General features: G+C 36.0%; 1 protein-coding gene across 1 annotated transcript in view; it reads left to right on the forward strand.

Annotated features, from left to right (window-relative positions):
- IL1RAPL2 (interleukin 1 receptor accessory protein like 2) overlaps window positions 1–23,374 on the forward strand; it is a 1,066,898-nt gene that overhangs the window by 388,998 nt on the left and 654,526 nt on the right. The window lies entirely within an intron of this gene.

Here is a 23,374-nt window from a genome sequence, read left to right on the forward strand (position 1 = left end):
ATGTAAACACTGAACTGATTTAACTAAATGTGGTATATTGCATTGGGCAAAGGGGGGGCACTTAGAAAAGCTGAATTTTCAGCTTATAATAGGAAGTCAGAAGATACTATTTAAAACTGAAAAAAAAAGTTAAAATAATGGTGTAAGTGTATAATTTAGATATGTATAGGCTAACACCAGAGAAATGGAGCAAAGAATTGAACGTTGTTTGCTTTTGGAGAGGATGGTGCAGGGAACTGTTATTTTCATTACATACCCAGTACTACCAGTTGATTTTTTAAAGTATGTGCATTTATTACTTAGATTAAAAAATTAATTTTTTAAAAAAGTTACTAAATTTGACTAAATAACCTTTGATGTCTTCTACTTTGAAAGTTCAATGACTATGAAAAACCTTAATACTTTTTTCAAGAGCTTTACTCCTTCATTAAATTAGATACTACTTAAGAAACTACATTAAGACTTCCCGGCCCCTAAAGACTCCCTAGTATATGACATGCTCAAATTACTCATGTGAGTAGTTTACCACTGTTGTTAAAATTTGGATAGGTAAATGTACTGCTACATATGCATAGCTATTTTACTTTAGTCATTGCATGACCTTCATATATGTGCCTCTTCTGAAAAACACATGGAGAATATATATGTCTTGAGAAAACCAAGATTTGAAAGCTACCATTAATAGTACTAGTCTGACCAAGTAGGGAATTTTTTATGTCCTGCAACTGACCCTCACCCCATCTCTGAGGATGTTCTGATACTTGATCTCTCCTTGAATTACAACTTTTATGTCCTTCTATTTACTTGGTTCTCAGTATTTACTTAAAAACTCCAGTTTTCAGTTCTTATATGTATCACTAGCAGTAACTCTAAAATTCCAGACTGAATCCATTTCTTGCCTCTTGGTGAATTCAAGTGCTGATTCTTCTCTGTTTCTCATCCCTGTCTTTGTGCAATCCTTGCATTGTATCTAGTGTATTCCAACAACAAATAAACTATACTTGACTTACTAAGAGCCTCTGTTATAATTTTATAGTTGGTGACTATCAAAATGTCATGTAGGTCTTATTTATTGGTGGGTTTGGGCACAATGTTATTTCTTTTTTATGTTTATTTATTTATTTATTTATTTATGAGAGAGAGAGAGAGAGAGAGAGAGAGAGAGAGCACAAGCAGGGGAAGGGCATAGAGAGATGGAAACACAGAATCCGAAGCAGACTCCAGGATCTAAGCTGTCAGCACAGAGTCCGACACAGGGCTCAAACCCATGAACTGTGAGATCATGACCTGAGACAAAGTCAGATGCTTCACCGACTGAGCCACCCAAATGCTCCAATGTTATTTCTTTTTGTATTCTTATTAATTGCTTCTCTATTAGATGCCATCAGTCTTTCATTGTCCATTCTCTATACTGCTTCATTTACCCTCATAAGAATTAAGACTTTTTTTTTTAGTGCCAGACCTAGTTTAAGGGCCAACATAAGCAATTTGTCTCTGGAGGATTTCTTCATCTCCCTTACTCTTGCCCCTTCCTCCCATTTATCACATCAAATCCTTTCAAATGATCATAATTCTCATCCTGTCTTCTCCCTTCACTCATGAATATCTAGAGATTCCCAGTATGGTCCCTTTCATATGTTAGGTAGTATCCTAACTTTTCACATGTTAGGCAATATCCAGGCCTATATTGCCCTCCCATATCTGACAAAACATAACTGTCTAGAGGGTGGTCTAAGATTGTGGAATTAGGAAGATCCTTTACTCATCCCCTCCAACAGATACACTGAATCTATAACTATATATGGAATGATTCCCTCTGAAAAAGACCTTAAAACTGGCTGAATAGCTCCTTCACAACAAACAGTAAAAGGTCCACATGGAATTGGGTAGTTTGGTACGTGAGGCAAAGGCACAGTCTCACCAAATACACACCCCCAACCCAGTGTGGCAGCACACAATTGGAGGAATTTCAGAAACCCAGAGCTTTTCCCTGATAAACAAGGAATTTGTGCTCCACATCAGGCATTCAACCCCTGGTACCTATAATGGAGAGATAAGCCCCCAAAATATCTGGCTTTGAAAACAAACAGGACTCTTGTCCAGGAGAGTGAAGGGACTGTAAGATATTGAGATATTTCCCTTAAAGGGCTCATGCACAGACTTACTTCCCCACAGACTAGCATAAAAGCAGAAGTTTAAAAAGAGCCTGGACTCTATGTGAAGATTTTTTTGCCAATCTTAAAGCATTTGCAAGAGGGGTAAAGGCCTGTTGTGACTCTCCCTGGGGCCAGAGATATTGGCTCGTCCATTTTTGCACTCTCCTTCTACCTTCATAACACCAGTAAGCACACTCCATCCCTGCACTCTCCCTTGGCCCTGCTAAAGCAGGTGGGTGCACACAGTCTACAAAAGGGATTATCCTTGATCACATGATTCTAGTGGCCAGTGGGGATTATGCTTCTGGGTTCCCCAGGAATGTAAATATTCGATAGACAGTTCTTGGCAGACTACAACCCACAGGGGACTACACAGATGGTAGACTGAAACACACCCCTGGTCTTTCTCTGAAAAAGGCATATTTACTTGTCCCAGAGCTTCAGTCTGAAGGGCAATCTTCAGGTTTGTCACACACCTAGAGGCTGTGGAGGTACTATCAGGGAATATAGACCTGGGGACGCTATCTTTGCATTATCCCTTGGCCTTTCTACAGCTCACTGGTAACTTCCAGAAAGGAGCTTATTCACACTTGTGTGAAGTCCTGATTTTTATGACTGTCATGCAGGGGACAGTTCCAGATCATCTGGTCTGGAGAGCAGCAGTGTTTATTATTGTGGTCCAAGAGAACTGTATACATCAGCATACTTTAAAAGCTTCTAGTGCCGCCTGGGTTGCTCAGTTGGTTAAGTACACGACTTTGGCTCAGGCCATGATCTTGTGGTTCAAGAGTTCAAGCCCCATGTCAGGGTCTGTGCTGACAGCTTAGAGCCTGGAGCCTGCTTCGGATTCTGTGTCTCCCTCTTTCTCCCCCCCCCCACACTCTGTCTCTCCCTCTCTCAAAAACAAAGAATCATTACAATTTTATTTTTTAATTTTTTTTTTAAAAATTAACGTTTATGTATTTTGAGACAGAGAGAGACAGAACGTGAATGGGGGTTGGGTCAGAGAGAAAGGGAGACACAGAATCTGAAACAGGCGCCAGGCTCTGAGCTGTCAGCATAGAACCCGACGCAGGGCTCGAACTCACAGACAGGGAGATCATGACCTGAGCCGAAGTGGGACGCTTAACCAACTAAGTCACCCAGGCGTGCCCCAAAAACATTTTTTTTAAAAAGCTGCTGCCTGGGGGTCTGGCTTCCAGCCTAAAACTAGGTGCTGGGTGAGATCCTTCCCATTGGAGCACTGACAGGTCTTGGCATACCCTCAACAATTGAGACCTACCAAGAATAAATCAGGCTGCTTAGACAATCACAAAGGTTTGATAGACAACTAAGAGCCAGAACAACGTTGAAAGATAAATTTCATCTCTTACACAAGACCACAACTTCCAGATTGGTAAAGGTAGTTGTTTTGCCTAATACATAGAAAGAAATACAGAGTCAAGCAAAATGAGGAAACAGAGGAGTATATTCCAAACAAAACAGCAAGATAAAATCTCAGGGTTAAAAAAAAAAACACCTAATGAAATGCAGATAAATAATTTACCTAATAGAGTTCAAAGTAATAGTCATGAAGATGCTCACCAAACTTGGGAGAAGAATGCATGAACACAGTGAGAACTTAAAGAAAATTAAAAATTTTTAAATTAAAAATTAAATTAAAACTGTCTAGATTTCTATCCAGCTTGGGATATATTCTCTGTTAGGGAATTGGAACTGAAAACATAATTCATATGGTAAGGGTTGAAATTTCTTTAATGTAGTTTTCCTCCTAGGTAATAGCTGTACCTTAATAGGTTCCTTCATTCTACATTATTTAAAGAGGGTACAGGTTTGTGTATGTGTGTGTGCACATGTGTGTGAGGAAATGGCAGCTAATAGATAGCAGGGGAGCATGGAGTTTGGGAGGTGTTTCTGGTGACTTTCACTTCTCACATGTGCAGGGAGTTACATATCCCTCTGTATACAGAGATGTTTTTTTTTTTGAAGGTAGAACTTCATTTGAGTATTTTAATTTGGGATTAGAAGATGACACATATTTAATAGACACCATTTATTATTATATCAACATATTATCACAGTTTTGGTAAATTACATTTCCTTTAGACTTCCTTTTTCTTTCAGACCTCCAATAATTTTAGACCCTCTATGTATATTTGGTATGCCATTTTACTCTGTGTAAAATCAGTATGCTGTTTCAGCCAATAAAACAGAAAATCACTTTTATTTTGTTTTGAGTAATGAATCTCTTTATTCATTTATTTTTGGGAAGAAGGAGAATTCACTTCCTGAGATATTTCCATTTGGTTGATAATTCTTGATATTATTTTGGGTGTTATGGTTTTCAGTCCAGCTGTAAATGATGTAGGATTCCTATGCTCTAGAGAGAAGGTTTTAGAAGTAATTAAGTGTAAATGCCTCCTCATCTGCTTGTCTTCTAACAAGAGTTTTTCTTATTTAAACGTTCCAGTTTTAGCCTAATATTTTTCAGAGTGAGCGCTATAGAATTTAGGAGCAGGCCATGTATTCTCCTCTGATTCAGTCATCATACTTTGGAAAAAGAGACAACATGATAGAAAATGAGAATGTTAACTGGAAATCAACTGTCAGTTTCTATCACCAAGAAAGTTGCATAGGAATCATAGATAATCTGGGGTGTTGACTCATGTCTAAAATATGGTTAATCAGAGAAAAACAAATTATCTTTGTAGGAGTCAATAGATTGAAGGAAAAGCAAAGAGAAAAAGAGATGGCAGGTATATAGCAAACCTAATGAAAGAATGGTGATTGAACAGCCAGAAGGATCTGCTTTAGGAACAACTCAACAGACCACTACTGAGACCAATGCTAATGCAAAAATTAGGAGGTAAGGAGACATCGAAGCAGAAGAAGGGGGAATGGAGACAGCACACCAGTAAGTGTGTCCATTATGACAGTCTAGGCAGAGGAAGAAGAGGAACCATAGCTGTGAGGTGACAAGTTAGTTCCCTAAAATATTAATGAGGTTTTCATGACATGTGTCATAAACCATGAGGTAAGGAAAGAATTCATTTAACAATGGAGTAATCAAAGAATTGCAAAATTTTGCAGTGCTACTTCAGTGCTTTTTTGTTTCTTTGCTTGTTTTGTTTTTTTGGGTTTTTTTTAATTGATGATATGTTATCATGCTTAATGAACTAAATCATTGGCCTGATTTGTTTAGAGAAGCTACGTCCAGAAATAAAATGTGAGTTACATATGTAATTAAAAGTTTTCTAATAGCCAAATTTAAAAAAAATAAGAAAAAAAACAGGTAAAATTAAACTTAATAAAACAATATATTATTAAAAATCTAACTTTACCAGGTAAGCAGTATAAAATATTATTGATGAGACATAGTTATATTCTTCTTTTTTACACTAATATTTAGAAGCCTAGTATGTATTTTGTACTTATAGTGTATCTTAATTTGGACTAGGTCCATTTCATGTTCAATAGCCACATGTGGCTAATGGCTGCCATATTGAACAATATAGGTTTAGAGGAACCCATCTTTGCATCATCACCTATGAAGTAGTCTTGAAGACAAAGCAAATTAAAATTTGATCAAGCTGCTAAATCTTCACTGGCTAATATAGTAATCACTAGCAACATGTGGCAATTTAATAAAAATAAATTAAAATTAAGAATGTGGTAACTTGGTTACACTAGCCACATTTCAAGTTCAAAATAACCACTTGTTATTAGGCTAATGACTACCCTATTAGGCACCACAGGTTTAGAGACATAGTGCCTCTTTTATCCAAACTGAAAACTAGAGAATAATGTCTAAATAACAAGGAATTTGTATTACCCTTGATGAAACCAAACATTTCCCCTTTCACATTTTATTCCAAAATTCTCTTTTACACTGTGAACTGCCCCCTCCTTTCAATAAAATCTTACCATGTTCTTGCCTACAAGATGCAACATTGTCCAAGAATCCTAAAAAAATAAATTTTGTGGATACCCCTTCTCTCTCAGTAATTTCACTTTTTTCACGTTTTATAAATGTGTGGTATCTTTTGTTTGTAATATGTGGCACATCTGGAAAAGAGTTGTTAGGAGTGAATTTCTGAACATGCTGACATACCTTCCAAAACATTGTAATTTTAGCTGGCACTCTGACAATTGTAGGATGTAGAGTTAGGAAATTTAAAAGAAAGAAAGAAAGATGCAAACATATACCAATATTCTTTTCTCCCCCATTCTCCTGTATTTTAGGCATTTTTTTTATTGTCTGTGCTCTAGGCAGTGTTCTAACTTGATATTTGCAAGTCAATGACAAGGCCTGCTCAGCACCCAGGGAATTAGCTAGTCACAGACAATTAGTCTTTTAAAAGGTCTGCTGCTTGGAAATTTGCCACTAAACTCCGTATAGCCTCAGCACATAATGTAAATTTTTAATGATTATAACTTTTCTAAATTCAGCCTTTAACAAATCTTATAGTAGTGTTTTGAAACTTTTAGATCAAACATAACCCAATTAGGTTGGTATTTGATTAAACTGAACTGCCACTTCACTGAAGTGTTTAAATAAATCAACATTAATATGCTTTTACTACAGTAAATAAAGTTACGTGTATATAGTTGAAATGTCAATATCCACACATAGCTCTTGAAAATTAAGTACTCCATGCATTCTGAATAATGAATCCAGTATTAATTTGGGGAAAATTGTTGATTTCTTTTTATAGGCCTATGGAAGTACTTTACCCCAAAATTGTAAAAGTTCTTAATTCTTAAAAATAATAAACCAAATAGTTGTTGAGTTCTAAAACCACTGAGTTGTCCTAATAATGTCCTAATAATTAATGAACTTTTCCTCCCTAAAATGCAATAGTGATTGATCCTTTAAAGAATACTTATAAGGAATCTTTTTCATTCTAATAGGATAAATTTGGTAGGAGACCTTTGGCTGCTTTGCTTTCCCACTCTACCAACAAGTACTTGCATTGTTTGCCCAGTAACAGATTTTCTATAGCAGATAGTCTTCATCAAAGGTTAACTAGCATCAAGTGGCAGGGAAAAAATCCTGTTTCTTCCCATAGGTACAGCATGATGAATTTAAATATCTCATCTAAGGATGAAAGAAGCTTTTTAGAAGTTTAAGTATGCTGGAAAATGTAGCTTTCCACTTTCCATTTCTATTGTCCAACAGATAGATGCTATAAGATGGTGCTACATTTTCCATGACATTCACAGTTCTGCATTTTATTGATAAGCCATCTTTATGTGTCCTTTAGCAGCCTATTTGATTTTTGACTAGTTCTCTTAATCCTGTATGGGATGAGTTTCAAAGTACACTAAATTCTTATTTGAGTACCTTCTGTCATTATTCCCTTCACTTAAAAAAAGGTAAACCTGAAGCAAGTCTGCCTTGGAACTCTTGTGCATTGGAAAGAGATGTTTATACAGTCTATGCTGGAACACCTATGATTAGTTAGAATTAAGTTTGGGTGCAAGTGACAGAAACCTAAATAAGAGTGGCTTAAACAAGATAGTTTTTTTTCTTTGATGCATTCAAGGGCAGAGGTACATAATACAACTGGTATGGTCTAATCCTTTGATCTTACAGCTCTTCCATGCCTGGCTTCCATTCTGAAAGTTACCTTGTGGTCAAAGAGGGCTTCCTCTAGCCATCATGTCTGCATTCTAACCAATAAGGAAAGGGATGTGAAGGACAAACTCCTCCCTTTAAGGACACGTCCCAGAATTGGCACACTCTTCCTCCACTTATATCCCATTGACTGGGACTTAGTCTCCCTGCCACAAGTAGGTGCAAGGATGACTGGAAAATAGTCTCTATGCTGGATGACCATAAGCTTAGCTAAAAATTTGTAATTTTGTTATCTTGAAACAAAGATATATTGGGGAAAACTAGATGTCTGTGCCATACTGTTCTCTGGTATGGAACTCTTGGTCAGCAAAAGACCATTTCATTAACCTGGCAGCTGCTGCTAGAAAAATAAAGGAAGTGACTAATTTTCTGGTAGAGATTCCTGAAAGAATTACTTATAAGGCCTTTTTTCTCCTGGCTTGCTATATTTTCAGAGCCCTTCAAACCACAGCATATGAAAACTCCTGCTTGTCTCAGAGGTCTTAAAATGCCTTTGATTTCAACTGTGTATCAAAACTTCCTATAGTGCTGTGATAAGAAGTTACTTTCCAATTTTCCACTCTGGCATCATATATCAGGGGGAGAAAAAAATTATTTTCTTATGTGCCTGAACTTTTATTCTTTTCCAGTTTTGTCATTTTTAGTCACCACACATTGAAACACCTCTACTGACATTAAACCTATCTATATAACCCCAAATTAATTGAAGTTTTATAGTTGATTAAATAATAACAACCACTGTGTTTTGAGTGCTTACTCTATGCCAAGCATTGTGCTATGAATTTCACTTACATTATTTCATTAAATCTCCAGAACAAGGTAGGACTATTATTATTGCCTGTAGTTTCTAAACAGGGGAAACTAAAACTCAGAGAGTTTGCATAATTTGCCCAAATCCCCACAGTTAGTGAGTAATGGAGTTCAGGATTCATACCTAGGAAAACTGAATCCAGATTCCCACCAATCCTCTTACCTGGCCTTAATCACAATATGTCCTGATTGGTTGACCTTATTCTATATGAAAAAATCCAAATCTGTGCTGTTCAATATGGTAGTCACTAGCCACATATGGCAATTTACATTTAAATTTGAATTCATCAGAACAAAATTGAAATCTCGGTTCTTGAATCATGCTAGACACATATCATATGCTCATTAGACACATGTGGTTATCATATTGAACAGTGCAGATATGGAACATGCCCATCATCATGGAGTCTCTTGGAGAGTACTTACTGATCTAGATAACTCAGGTCCTAACCTGGATATCTTTCTGGCATGAATTATCTGTCTGTCTATGTGGATATTGGCCAAAGAGAAACATGCACAATATCTTAAAGAAGGTAATTGGCTGAATTTATCAAATTTCCTCATAAATTCCACATTTATAAACAAACATTTGAGTGAAAATGTGAATATTCCTTGAATACTATCTCTGAAATAATCACCAATCTATTATCATATCTTTATTATAACCCTATTGTTATATAAATGTGAATATTTTAGTTGTGAAATCATTCAGACATACAAAATCAATTCTATATAGTCAATGTCTGATATAACACAGCTTGATCTATATAGCATACATGGCATCTGTTAGTCCTTTCAGTGTTATAATAGGGTAACTTTGGTTCTTATTATTTTCAGCATTGTGCAGTGAATATTTTGACAATGGTAAAAAGAAAATAAGAAATGCAAAGATACATATCTGTGTGTATCAGCTAAGCACAATTGCTTCTAACCTTGTCCATTGCTATTTTATAAACATAGACTAAAGACTAAAAGGTGGATGCTTAAGAAAGAAACTTAACAGAAGACCATGGGGAAGGGGAAGGGAAAAAAAAGTTAGAGAGGGAGGGAGGGAGGCAAACCATAAGAGGCTCTTAAAAACTGAGAATAAGTAGGGTTGATGGGGGTGCGAGGGAGGGGAAAGTGGGTGATGGGCATTGAGGAGGGCACCTGTTGGGCTGAGCACTGGGTGTTGTACGGAAACCAATTTGACAATAAATATCACATTAAAAAAACTAATCAATTTATAAGATTAAAATTCTTTCCTATTAGTTTCATAAGAAAAAAAGAAAGAAACTGGATTCATGTGTGGATTTAGTATACAGTCAAATGCAACTTCCTATCCTTTAGAAATGCCGGTAGTTACAACTTCAAAACCTTTGTGGTAAAAGTACACAGTCTCACTAAATCATGCCACCTTTTACTAAAAAATCCCAGCGGGTTTACCTATTTGAAAATGCTATATTAAAAGAGTACTCTGGTAGTTGGCCAGGCAAAGAGCAACCAAAATGCCTTAATACACTGCTGTATTCAATTAGGCCCACTTTTCTTTTTTCAAAAGTGAAAGGGGAGACTGTTAACTTTAAAAAGCTACATTTTCCTGTAATTTAAATATATATTCGTTGTGTGCCAAAGAAAACATATTCAGAAGATAAATTAGCAAACACCTCAGTTATTTTACTTTTGAAAGAAAAATGACAGGTTTCTTCCTGAGCATCACAGCCAAATCATTAATTTCCCTGCCTGTATTATTTGTAAATTAAGGAACTCCAACTAAAAATAATAAAATGTCATAGCAAGGAAGCATGTATTCTCATCTCCATATACTGGAGGGTTTTTTGTTTTGTTTTGTTTTGTTTTGTTTTTAGCACTAATAGGTATTCTAGGAAAAAAAATAGACTTGCATTTCTTTTTTTTTTTTTTAGACTTGCATTTCAATGAAAGAACATCAGCCATGGGACAGAGCAGTGATGGTCTTTAAAGTTCCATTTAAAAAAATAATAAAGTAAAATGTAGTATTGAGGATAAAAAAATAAAGTTCTGTTTTAATGCACTTATGAGATAGAAGGGGGCTTTCTGACAATTTTTAGCACCCTGTGTTGCATTGTCTAATTTGAGGTACTATGTAAAATCCAAAAATACACTTTGTTATTATAAAACCCACACCTCTGAACTGGTTAAAAAAACAAGTTTTCTAAACCAGGGATAATAATTGCAGTCTTGATTTGAATAAATCAAGAAATCTAGGATTAGGAGACACATATAAGATCATCAAGACTAAACTTTTTTTTTTTTTTGAAAGAAAAGAAAACATAGCCCCAGATAACTTATCATTAGCAGTGGGTCTACAGATCACTTGAATTCTAAAAGAGGAAATCTGAATGTGTCTCAGCTCTTAAGATTTATTGTGGGACTTTGGCTAAGTCACTTTCACTTTCCCTGGACCTCTTTCCTCCTCTGTAAAAAAAAAAAAAAAAAAAAAAAAAAAAAAAAAAAAAAAAAAAACCAGTTAAACTCCTTTTAGATCTTAGGGTCTATGTATAATTTCTTGTTTTATGCCAACGGTTAAGAAGCTAGTTAGTATTTTAGCAGATTCTAAAATACTAAATTAGCCAGAATACATTATGATGGTGATGGTGATGATGATGACAATTCATTTAATTTGGGGAAGAGGTTAAACCCAAGCAAGCTATTATCAGGAGTTCATTTTAAAAATGGCTTCTACGAAGTATTTTTAAATATTTAATTAAATATCTCAAACCATAGTCTTAGACATTCTAATTTTCTATCCCCTACTCTAAAGAGTGAGGTCTTATGCACAGTGATAGCCATAAAGTCCTGAATGATCATGATTGCCAGTAAACATTCAACTCTTTGAATTAAATTTCACTCACTCAAGCTTAAAATTTGTCTTGAGAGTTTAAAAATGTTTTTCAACAAGGGTTAAAAACTACAAAAATACTTTATTCTCAACTTTTGGTTAGACAGTTCGATTACTTACAATAGCCTATTCACTAAGCATACCAGTTAATGAAGGTTTTACTATATATTCTCCAAGCTAGCTAGTAAATTAATTAAGTGGAACAAGTAATTTTTTGGCCTGGCTGAATGTCTACACTGATGTGATTGCTTGGATTTAATGTACTGTTTAGGAAAGGGCAAATTGCATGAAGAGTGACATAGGTAGGTATGGCTAAGGCAAAGATACTTTATATATGATGAGCATAGTCAGGTTTTATTAGACATAGTTGAAATTGTTGCTACCATGATTACACAGCTTTCCAGCCAACTCAGTAAATGATACTGACACCTCTCTCCTACTTTGTGGAATAATTGTTAGTCAATTCTCTTCTCTGTCCTATTTCCTATGCCAAGTCATAATCTAGCTACCTTCATCTAGTAGCTTTCCCTTGCAGTGAATCATAGGATCTTTCTATCGTGAGGAAGAACTGGGGCTTTTCATCATTGCATCTCTAGCACAAAACACAGCACCTATTACATAGTAGATGCTTCATAAATGACTAATGAACTAAACAGTGAAACAGGAAGCAGGAGTTATTTTTGATTAATAGGTTGCTCTTTCAGGGCCAGTTTTGTGGTTATCTTAAATTGGATCCCTTAAATTTTAGCCAAGATGAAACAGCATATTATCTGAATGTATTTAGAAATTTACTTCTCCTGGGGCGCCTGGGTGGCTCAGTGGGTTAAACATCCAACTTGAGCTCAGGTCATGATCTCAGGGTTGGTGGGTTCCAGCCCAGAGGCAGGCTCTGTGCTGACAGCCCAGAGGCAGGTTCTGTGCTGACAGCTCAGAGCCTGGAGGCTGCTATGGATTCTGTGTTTCCCTCTCTCTCTGCCCCTCCCCCACTCGTGCTGTGTCTCTCTCCATCTCTCAGAAATGAATAAAGGTTAAAAAAAATTTTTTAAAGAAATTTACTTCTCCCTTTTCCTGCCTTTGCTGTCATTGAGAGAAAATTGGCCAAATATTTTATTAAAAATTTCATAGTTAGACACATATAGTAGAATAAATTTAATAACTGAATATATTGAAAACAAAGGAAGCTTCCAAAACAAAGGTAGAATCATTTTGCAGACTTGTTTCCCTTTGCTCCAGGAAAAAAAAAAAAAAAATATATATATATATATACCTATATATACATGTATATATATACATATATACATATACATATATACATATATATGTGTATGTGTGTGTATATATATATATATATAAAACTTAGAATTAACTCAATTTAGATGATGACATTGACAAAGTGAAGAAGGTAAGAGAACTCTTCCCACAGAAGGGAAGAGTTGACACATTAAACAAATACTTTCTTCTTAAGTATAAACATAACTCAGCACCAAGTGAGGGAGCTGCCATGTCAGTTTCCATGATGAAAGCCAAATATTTTAATGAGGGTAATCACAGATACAGTTTTCTGCCTAATTACTTCAAAGCTTAAAAATGCAGGAGTAGGATCAAGTCTATTTTATCTCTTAGTGAAATCCTGACAACCAAGAGCAAAAATGTTTGTAAACTGTTGGCAGATAATTATCAACAGTTGTCTGCTTTAGAGGTAAATACAAATATGCGTGCTAGGGACATGCTTCATGACTGTTAATTGACCAAAAACCGAGGTACAGGAAGGATTCTTCATGTTGGAAGAGTTTGGTTTCTGTTTTATCACTGATTAAAGGAGAATAGGGTTTAACACCAGCTATAATGTTGATAATGCACCCCACACTAAACAATGATAATAGGCTCTTGCTTCTATCAGCAGCATGCAAGCTAGGCATTTTTGCCAGCAAAATTAAGGGCTAGTCTTTGAGGAATTCATGTTTCCATCTTTGATCTTTGTGCCAAAGCATCTAATCAAAGATATGGCTACATTTATCTTCATTATATACTTACCAAGGCCAGTGCAACTAAATGCTAGGAGACCTTCAATTTATTTCATGGAAAGTATTGAACATTGTTCTGCTTCAACCCTCCTGACAAAGGTTTGGAGCCACTTGGTCTAATAACTACCAATTAGGTGGGAATTGTGCCTGTCAGTCACCTGTCAGCCAGTTACCTTTGTGTCAGGGGGAAAGCAAAACTGTTGAGTTTCTAAAATCTACTGGCCATGTGAAGAAAGCATTTTGAAATAATTTGGAGGATTGCATGTTGTATTCTGTAGAGTTTTCTGGAAACAAAACTATGAAGATGAAACAAGAAGTTCAATATAGTAATTACATTTGATTGTCAAAAATAAAACCAAAATAATGGAATGTCTAGCCCTTGATGAGTGTCAGGTCCAATTTAAATAATTACGTCAACCAGAAAGGTAAGGATTTGAGAGGTCATATAATATACAAACAGAGACAATACTCTGATTTCTATTTTGACATGTAATAATGCTTCTGTAATGGAGTTTGATGAAAACTAGTGGTTATAAAAAGTTTCCCTGGGTGGTTTGAGACCTAATCTCCTATTTTGGTGATTATTTACATTAATTTATTTCTTTCAGACTCATAGAAATATCTCTTATTGACATCTCATCCTAAAAAGCACTAGTTTCACACTCTGGTTAGGCATCCCTTTTTGTTTGCTGCCAGGGTAAGAAGTGGGCAAGGTTTGGAGGAGCAGAGAGTCAGGACTAAAACTATTTTCAGAAAAATCAAACACTGGTAATATGGTCTCAAGAGAGTAACATACTGTTGGTCTTGGAGAAGAGCTAGAACTGATGAATATGAAGAACACTGCAAAACATGAAAAACTCTCAGTGTTCAAATACATAAAATCTATCCTTTTATGTAAAATGCTGGCAGTGAAGTGCTGCCGTAGTTCAAAGAAATGTGTGTGTGTCTTACTGTACTTTGTTTTAATTTAATTATTGTTTTATAAGTTGCAGTGATTAAGACCTACTGCATAGAAGATGTTACCTTAGGCATGAATTGTATTACATTTTGTAATACATGATAGGATATCTGGCTGTTTTGGGGTTTATCTGTGTTTGTGTCGTTTTCTCTTGCCCCCATTCCTTGCTTTCCAACTCTGGAGGGAAGTTCCCTGAGGTGGTTTTCAGATTAGCACTGCTTTTACACACTGTGTAAAAGGGAGGTTGGAATTAGCTGAACATTGCAAATTACTGGTGGTGGGAGAGACTGGGAATACAGCTGAAGGGAGGTATGAAGACTTTGAATGGGAGGCAGGCTGAAATGCATTGGCACAGAAACCTGAAAGGCATTCTGTTTTGAAACACTGATGCCAAATTTTCCTTTATTTCCCAATTCTCAGAATTCTATCTCTTTTTGCTTCTCCTTAGTACTTCAGTGTGGCAGTTGCCTTTGTTCTTGTACCAGAACATGTCTTCATCAGTTTCCCTTGTGATCCTGCCTTCTTAGCACATCTAACCCTCATTGCCTATTAATTTTTAACAAATTTATATCAAAAATTATACTTGCTTTCCTAACAGTTTTCTGAAGCAAAACCTACTAGCATCAACTGTGATACTGACTTAACCCAAATGTGTCCTCAGAGCAGCTGTTGACATTTTGACTAACAAATATGGTCGTAAGGGACAGAGCAAGTGAATTTTGTCAGTTACATAAATGCCTAGACTAACTAGCCCCGTGGAAATATATTTCTGACTGGTGTCTCAGGGTTGTAAAACTCAATAAGGACCATGTTTTTAATAAATACCAATGTGGCTTATGAGAAGAGCTTGTGAACTCTCAAGTCTGTATACTCAAATAATTAGTGTTTTGATGGTGGATAGCCTTTCATTTGTTACCAAGATTCTTTTTTCCTCTCAACACACATTTTAAATTTGCTTTTATTATAAATATGTCTCAGTACAAATAAGGCAAATTAGGACAGGGTATAAAAAGTAGCAGCACGAATATCACAGCAAACTTTGCTTTAAAACTAAGGCAGAGAAGGCAATATAGATTTCTAAATGACATGACAAAACTCTTTCTTCCCCAATTCCTCTTTGAAATGCTGAGTTAATGTGCCATCTCTTTAAATATAGAACACATTTAAAGTATATTCTGGACCAGAAGTCATATAAGGAAAGTGCTTCAAGGATTTTCCACTTGGAGGGGCACCTGGGTGGCTTAGTCGGCTAGACCTCCAACTCGATTTTGGCTCAGGTCATTAGTGAGGTTGTAGGGCTCTGTGCTGACAGTGCAGAGCCTGCTTGGGATTCTCTCTCCCTCTTTCGCTGCCCCTTTCCTGTGCATGTGCACACATGTTCACATTCTGTCTCTGTCTCTCAAAATAAATAAATAAACATTTTTAAAAAAGAATTTTGCATTTGGAATAAGTAAGAAGGATTTGGTTGGTGCTGATGAATTAAAAAGGAGTGTCAGTTATAAGTTCAGATTTCAGCTTTTAGAAATTAGCAATTGCCTCACATAGTCACCAGTGGCTAGGCCAATGAGGGGTATCTATGAAACTTTAAAACACAGAAACACACACATACACACACATGCACACATACACAAACATGCAGAAACTTCACCCAAATTTTCTCTCCTTTGGGACTTCAGATTCAGTAGATCTGGAGTAGGGTCTGTGCATCTGCATTTTTAAATGTTCCATAGGACATTCTGATGTAAAACCAACATTGAAAAATCCCTGCCCCAGATATTTAAATTTGGTCTGGAGTTTGATGCCATGTAGGTGCTTTATTATATAACAGATTTATTTAACAAATATTATTTGCCAAGGTCTGTTCCAAGTACTTTAACATATTAATTCACTCAATATTTTACTATCAATCTTATGGGGTAGGTGCTATTATCACCATCCCCATTTTGAAGATAAAGGCAAATAGAGGTGCTTAGCTTGTTCAAAATCATACCAATAATCTTTTATCATATCTAAAAATATTAAAATGATATCCCATATAAATATATTTATTATTCTTAAGTTAAATGTATTTCAAAGTCCCATAAACATTGTGAAAATAACTATGATGGTAATTTATGACATTAATCAGAGTGAGAGAAGATACCTGGATCTCATTTATGAATATTAAGGAGTATATGAAACAACGTTACTCTCTAAATCTCCTAAAACAAAATGAATAGCTGAAGAATAGGCTCTCCAGTGAAATTTTATTCTGGGGGAAGCAGAGAGCAAAATAAGACACAAGTGTATTTTAGTATTTTAGTATGTGAAAGGTTGAACTATCATTAAAGCTTATGATTATAGTCTTTCCTCCTTGCATTTTTACAAATAATAATAATAATAATAATAATAATAAACAACTCTGGTCTTCTTGATGACCTTAAATTTGACTCAAAAAAATACCAATGGTATGACCTGTTACTACCAAATTCAGCAACCAGAACTTCAGAATCGAGTCCACAAATTCACTGTTCTGTGTTTGTTAATCCATAGTACTGTGCTGACCTTTCAAAACAGTCTTTTATTACTAAGATAGAACTGAGAGTAATAAAGAGACCTGGGTTTCTAATTTCTAGTTCTGAGACTAATGGTTTCTATATTCTTTGCCATCTCAAAGCCTCAATTTCTTCATCTGTAAAATGGATGAGTTTGCTTTGGATGATCTCTCCAAGATCTCTACCAGTATTAACATTCTCTTAAGAGCCACTGTGACAGGTAGCCCATGGCTTTTATTTCTTCAAACTAATTATTTGTTCTTACCTCCCTCCTGGGATCTATGAGTAAGCATCAGTTAGAAAGAATGTAGTGCTCTGTGGTGGACAGCTGACTTCTCTTTCCTAGCAGAAATGAACCTGTCAGCTTTCATTAGGTCTTGTCAGGTAACATCTTGCTCAGTGATATTTTGAGACTGAAGTAGTGTTAGGCTAACATTCAGTTTTACCATGGTTCTAAAGAGGCAGTGCATTATATTCTTTTTTATTTTTAATCCTTTTTCAGTTTTATTGAGATGTAATTGATATATGCAAAAGTTTTTTGAGTAAACTCTACACTCAATGTGGGGCTTGAACTCATGACTCTGAGATCAGAAATTGCATGCTGTACTGGCTGAGCCAGCCAGGCACCCCTATATTCTTTAAATTCCAAAGGCAAAACATGTAACATGGTTAATGGGATGCAAGAAATTTTTCCCTATACATTTTAATGCTTTAATTTTGATATTGTTGATGTTGCATTTGGTTTTGCCATCTTTTAAAATCTGTCAAGATCAGAAGAAAAGTTTTCTGGAAAATCTCATTCTGGTGATCACTACTGAACCTTTTTGCTTTTAGCCAAGTTGCTTCTTTGCCTGTCCCCCCAAGATAGTAGAAGGTGAAAAGAACTTCTTCCTAAGGAAAATGGCCCAAGAATGATCAAGATGGGGGTGGTGGTTAGGAAGTGAGAGAGGATTAAGGGCTGTGGAGTAATCTTTTTTTTTTTTTTTCCAATAGGATTTGAATTGTCAGGGCCCCTTCATTATCAACCTTTCTCCTTTAATCTAACAGAAGCTGTTCTTACTGGGATTGATTTTCTCTTTCTTGCTTTACTTCATCAAACTTTCTGGTGAGGAGCCATGGAATAATTTATGACATTCTTTCTAAGGTATCAACAAGTCAGCATGGCTAGACCCTGCTCCTTGGCCCCTTGCCTGGGTGAGAAAGGGCTTTCCATATCTTCTTTTGCTGGACATAGGATGGCTTGGTTTTTTCGTGATGTGCTTGTTGCCTGATATTTCAAGAGTTGCTCTAAATTTGGCTTGGGAATCTCTCACGCTGGGCAAGGCCAGGCTAAAAGGGGCTGTTGTGCTCCTTGGAGAAGAGTAGCTCATACAGGCTCCTTATTATATGGGGAAAAGAAAAAATCCACTCCTCTTCCTCTGGCCCCAACAGAGCCTCTTTTTTTTCTAATTAATACTTAATTTGGCAACAGTGTTTGCTATGTGCCAGATACCAAGGAAATAGTTCTTAGGTAATATCCTCTACCAGGAAGTGCATTGGAAAGATTGTAAAAGATTGAAAACAATCTTTTTTCCCAAAATTATTGTATTTTTTAAAGAGGTATTGCGTTTTCTTAGATTTCAAAAGGAACCTTATATGCACCTTTCAAACAATGTGAAAGCATACAGAACAAAACATGAAGGTCCTCCTTAATCCCTGTCCCAACCTCAATGTCTTCATTTGCATTTTTCCAGTTCCCTTTCTATGTATTTATATACACATGTATATATAAAACTATGTGATTTTTTTCTTTGTGTCCAATAAAACTTTCTGCAATGTGAAAAAATGTTCTAAATCTTTGCTAATCGATATGGTAACTGTTAGCTACATGTGGATGTTGAATACTTGAAATGTGACTAAAGTGAGTGAAGAACTGACTTTTTAATTTTAAATAATTTTAATTAGTTAAAATTTTAATTTTTAATAGCTGCATGTGGCCATTGACTATTATATTGGACAGTGTAAACCCAAATAGATGGAATCAGGAACTCATAGAAGAAAATAGCTACAAGAGCACCTGGGTGGCTCGGTTGGTTCGGCATCCAACCTCAGCTCAGGTCATGATCTCATGGTCTATGAGTTTGAGCCTCTCATTGGGCTCTGTGCTGACAGTTCAGAGCCTGGAGACTGCTTCAGATTCTGCGTCTCCCTCTCTCTCTGCCCTGCCCCTGCTTGCTCACTCTCTCTTTCTCTCTCTCAAAAATAAATAAACATTAAAAAAATAATAAGAAAAGAAAATAGCAACAGTGTGAGAAATACATCTATGTGACCTTGGGTACCAGAGTTTTCCTGGAGATGGATCATCTCACTTAATCTTCACTTCTTTTATCTGTTAATTATAGAACCTATCAACAGCAGCAACTGCAATAGCTCAATCATCACCACCACCAATGAGGGAATGCAGATGTTGGTGACTTAGGGTCTGATCTTAACTCTGCAACACCCTCAGAGACAGAGGGCAGTTCCCCAAACCCTGTGTGCTTCAGGTGTTTCCTTTGTCCAAACAAGATAATAACAATTCTTCCTATAGGGTTCCTGTGATAATTAATTAGAAACACCTACTAAATCTCTTGTATACTTAAGATATATATATCCACCCAACTGAAAGTGTTTTTTTTTAGAGTCACCCACAAAGGAGACAGTTTCTTTTATCTACTGGGATTGTCCTGACTTTAGTGTAGATTTCATGAGATATCTAATTTTTTTTTTTTACTGGGATGTCTCTTCTACTTAACATAACCCCCAAATACATGTTGTCATGTAACATTTGAGGTAAGAAAATATTGCAAGTTTATCTCCTTGAGATTCAGCTGGGGCTGCTTTTATATTCTTGATCTTCCCTTCATATTCTTAGTTCTGAAAGAAATGTAGGCACTTTTGACTATGTGGTTTGTGAACCTTGTCACAGTTTGATTGGAATAATGTATTTTTGAAACACATTTGAAATGTATGCCTGTGACATACTCCATTGCATGATTGTTTCTCTAAGATCTACTGGAAATGTCAGACTGTTTAAAGGGAGTTGTTAAATGTTAATATAAGACTGTTTATGAAGCTCTTCCAGAAAAGGATGCTCTGTAAATCATAACATCAATCTAAATGGTTAATAATTAGCTACTGTTAAGTCAGGCTAATTGTGGGAGCAACCAGTCTGAACTGGTGGTGAAACCTAAACAGTAGAATATGTGAAAAGGTGTGCTTGGTAGTTGGTGATGAATAAGAATCATGCTGGGCCTGCTTTAATGAAAGATAAGATTCATTTGTAATTGTAATCACTGTAATAATGGGATGGAATTAAAGTATTTGAAAGCACAGTTTGGTCTATTAAGTAGTTTGAATATTCCTCCAGCATTCCTATTTATACTTTAATTTGTTTAGCAAAGCTTTCTTCATTGATAATGCAAGGTCAATTGAAACCTAGCCTGCGTTCAAATGATCTCCAAACTTGAGTTTTCATGAAGTCCACATTAATGAGGACTTATTACAGTAATAAATCTGGAAAGACCAAAACCTAGAGAAGGCTATAGGTTATGCTGTCTTTAATTTTACTTAATTGCTTTGTTTTTTTTCCTACTATAAATTTCACCTTTAGTGTCATGCTACATATGATGTTGGGAGTAGAAATCTTCTGAAAACAGCAGAACTAAATGTGTATTTTTAAATAGAGACTAACTTAGTGTCAGTTAATGTTCAATGAGTGTAACATCAGTAAAGGAAGTAGATAATACAAAAATGTTAATTTTTATTACTAATCTTAAATTGTGCTTTAGGGTGAAGAAAAATCTTAATATTATGGCTCAAGAGTCAAGTCAACCTAGATTAGCATTGTTGTACATTAATAATGAAAATAGTTGAGCCCGATTGGTGTCACTTAAAGTTTTTGTGAATCAGGGATATGGCCTTACAAATTAAATAGTTTGAATACCAGATAAAGTGTCTAGAGAAATAATTCTTATTAAAAAGTTAAAACCTTCACTTTTCCTCTAGAGGAAAATTTATCATTGGTATAGAATTACATACCATGCACTCTGCAGCATGAAAAAGATGGAACTTTGCAGACTATAAAAATGTAATAAAGGAGGCACTAAAACTGATTTTCATTTAAGTAGATTACCAGTGTTTTCTTCCTTAAATGGAAGAAGTGTTCTGTACTCCTCCAACCTATTCTCAGCCATGATGATACTCTTTCTACATGCATGATTTGACACCACTCCATTTGAGGATGCTTAAATGTCCCTTGTTACTTCCATCCTCAACTCCAAAACCTTTTTCAGTTTAGCAAGAAAAGAGCAAAACTATAAAAATGAATGTGCAAAAATCTCCATCAAGTGTAAAGATAAGCCAAATTTTAAGGTAAGTGAAGAGGGTCCCCATTGTTCTTCTTACTCTCTTCATGCTTCTCTTCCTCCAATCCTGCGCAGCCCTAATACACCCAGTGGGCTTCACCCTAACCCAGGATTGTCTAGTGCAATGCACCAGACAAACCTGAACTCCCCTTCACCACCTCTTTCTCCATCCTAGACTCACTCCGCAAAGCTTACTTGTTCTGAGGGATTTTATCAGACCCCAGCTGTCAAGTGTTATTATTAGTAGTAATAGCAGTAAGAGGAATCATAATGTAACAATGAAAACAATAGCCAGTGTTGAGTACAATGTTTTATTGTGCTCCAGGCACTCTTCAAGAATTTTACATCCAGTGCTTCATTTAATCCTCACTTTTACTGATGATGATATTGACTAATGACTTGTCTAAGGTACCACAGTAAGAGGACTCACTCTTATTTAATTACAAGGGTCCAATCTCCTAACCACTGTGAGTGTATACTGCCTTCTAAGTTTTAGGAAAAGCAATAAAATTAATATCCCAGAAAGTGTCTTGAAAAAGTCATTAATAGTTGTTATCTCTTAGCAGTTTACAGTTCATTATCAGACTTTGCTGCATTATGTCTTATTAAAAAATGGAGGAAAGAGGGTAAGGTGAGGTGAGGAAAAGAAGATGAGAAGGAAAAAGAGGAATAATCAACTCTCAGCCTTGAGAGGACAGTTTGCTTTAGTTGAGCACATAAACGGTTAACCTCTATACCTCTTATTCTCCTTGGTGAAGTGCAGGCCACTGAATGCTGAGTTCATACAGTGAAAATGGCATAAATATTTCCCATCTCCCTTCTCTGTCCATGTACAAATTCCTTGTCCAATCACTTGTGGCCAGGGTAGCAGGATTGGTTTTACTCAACACAAGTGATAGAAAGTGATGGGAGAAGGAACTCCTTCAGGGCACTTTCCTTAAAGGGTCTATAAATGCAAGCATGACAGGCTCCTGAGATTACCCCAACTTCTCCTAGAGCTTAGCAAGTACAAATCTGTATGATTTTCCTAGGTCTAAATCAATTGCTGGACAATATAAAAACTGGGGACAACCTCCAGATGAAAAGAATTGGCCTTGTCTCAGTTATGAGAGTTCTTCCAACTCCAAAACTATGCCCTGAAATATTTGCTGCTACACTTTTGCTTCTACCCTACTTCTAAAACCGCTCCTCTCTCCTGGGTATACTCTGGAATCTTACTGGTTTCAAATCCCATTCCTAATTAGCCATGCATGATTCTGACTCTCTGAGTATAAAAATCCTTTTGTTTTCTTTAATATGACCCATAAGAGCTCTGTATCCAGCTGGCCTTAGATACTTAGGGGAACTGTTGAGCTCTGTTTTTAGTGGCAATTGCCTTTACTAGTTGAAAGGTCTGTTTTGCTCCCCAACTGTGTTTGTGTGTTACTTATATAAATGAGCTACTTTTGGAACTGCAGGTGATTTTAAGATAAAAACTTTTACTTTGGTAAAAACATAAGTAAGAGCCATACCTTCCAAAACTAACCTGAAGTGTATACTCTTGCATTTGTTTCCTGACCCGATTCTAGCTTTCTTCAACTGGAGCAGCCATTCACCAGAGATTTCCTGTAACTCATTGCAAAGAAAGCATGCTCTCAAAGGTGCCTCTGGCAGTGATTCTCCCTTGAGTGGACTTTGATGTTGACAATTTCTGGGTCATCTATCTTTTGATCCTTTTCTGTTACTAATTCACTAGGCATGATCCCTGACAAACTCTACGCATACGGGAATTGGCCTCAGAATAGAAAAAACAGTTATTCAACACTAGATATTAGGGTGACCAATTATTCTGTTTTGCTTAAGATTGTTCCAGGTTTAGCACTGAAAATCCTATGTCAAGGGAAACTCTGTAGTCCAAAAGAATCAAAGATTGTTGGTCATTCCACTTGACCTATCTTAGGCCATATAGTACATTAGAACACTAGTCTTTAAAGTTTTCTTAACATTTATTCATTTTTTGAGAGACAGAG

Source organism: Panthera tigris, chromosome X (assembly GCF_018350195.1).
Source record: "Panthera tigris isolate Pti1 chromosome X, P.tigris_Pti1_mat1.1, whole genome shotgun sequence".
NCBI lineage: Eukaryota > Metazoa > Chordata > Mammalia > Carnivora > Felidae > Panthera > Panthera tigris.